The following is a 1,227-nucleotide window of genomic DNA, read 5'->3' as shown; positions in this document are numbered from 1 at the left end:
TTTGATTGTTTTTGTTCTTCCTAGTCTTATTTGGTAAGCGAAAAAATGAAGCATTGCCTTTTGCTGAAACAGTCTGAATGAAACAGTGGATATACATGTACATGTATGTACTACAGTCGATCCAATGGTTTAATATTTTTATTTGAAATTTGACTATGGTTGAATTTGATTTCTTTGTTCAAGAAAACCATTCATGGTATGCTGGACGCTTGTCCTGTGGCACATGCACTATATAAAAGAATGATCAAGTTTTAAAGGCAACCTCTAATGGGTGGGCATTCCAGCGTCATTTGCAATTTTGCATTAAAATTGTTTTGCTAGTTTTCCATGTCATACATACAATAAGTTTTCAATCAATCTTCATGAAACTTCATGTCAAAATAATTATCAGCACAATATTTAAAACTAATGTGAATATGGATCATATCGAATCAGAAACTAGGTCACTAGGTCAAATACTTCAGACAATTTTTTGTCATTGCTTTCATAAATTCAACAACGTTTATCCAATCTTTATGAAACTCACTCAGAATATTTCACAGCATGATATTTAGGATCAGTGTAAATTTTGGTCATCTCGGGTCAAAAACTAGAACCAGTATGAATATGTTTTTAGCAGCATTTACTTTTTTCACTATAAACAAGTTTTATTTATCATATATATATTTCAAACAACAGATTGTAACATGTTGTATAATTATATACATGATTATATAAATATATGGGAGCAGATATCATGAAGGGAGTAGTCAGCCTTAACATGTTGCCGTCCTGTTGTTTTGATCACTGATAACATAGATTTGATCAATATCAACTAGAGCTAAATAATTAACAGCGCTGCTGTATCGAGTGAGAACACATTAGTGCCTTTACAAAGAGTTGTCAAAACCTGAAACCAATAACAATCCTACCCCCAGTCAAAGGGACAGCACGCGGCAGAGAAAGTGTTTGGATATAAGGAAGTCTGGGTGCGATACCCTAGCTCTTTTTTGAACAGACCCCTCGAATATTTTACGTGCGGTGTAAAGCACCGATACACAGGGTACAACTTGCCTGGGTTAAACCAGTACTGAGTACACCACTTTTGCAAGCACTACCCTTTAAATGCCAAGCGCCAGGCTAGGGAGCTACTTGTACCAACTTTAAACGTCTTTTGGTATGACAGGGCCAGGGATCGAACCCACGACCTTTGCTCTGTAGGCATGCAGATGCCTTAACCATTAGGCC

Source organism: Mya arenaria, chromosome 8, assembly GCF_026914265.1.
Source record: "Mya arenaria isolate MELC-2E11 chromosome 8, ASM2691426v1".
Classification (NCBI taxonomy): Eukaryota; Metazoa; Mollusca; class Bivalvia; order Myida; family Myidae; genus Mya; species Mya arenaria.
This window is presented reverse-complemented; position numbering follows the sequence as displayed.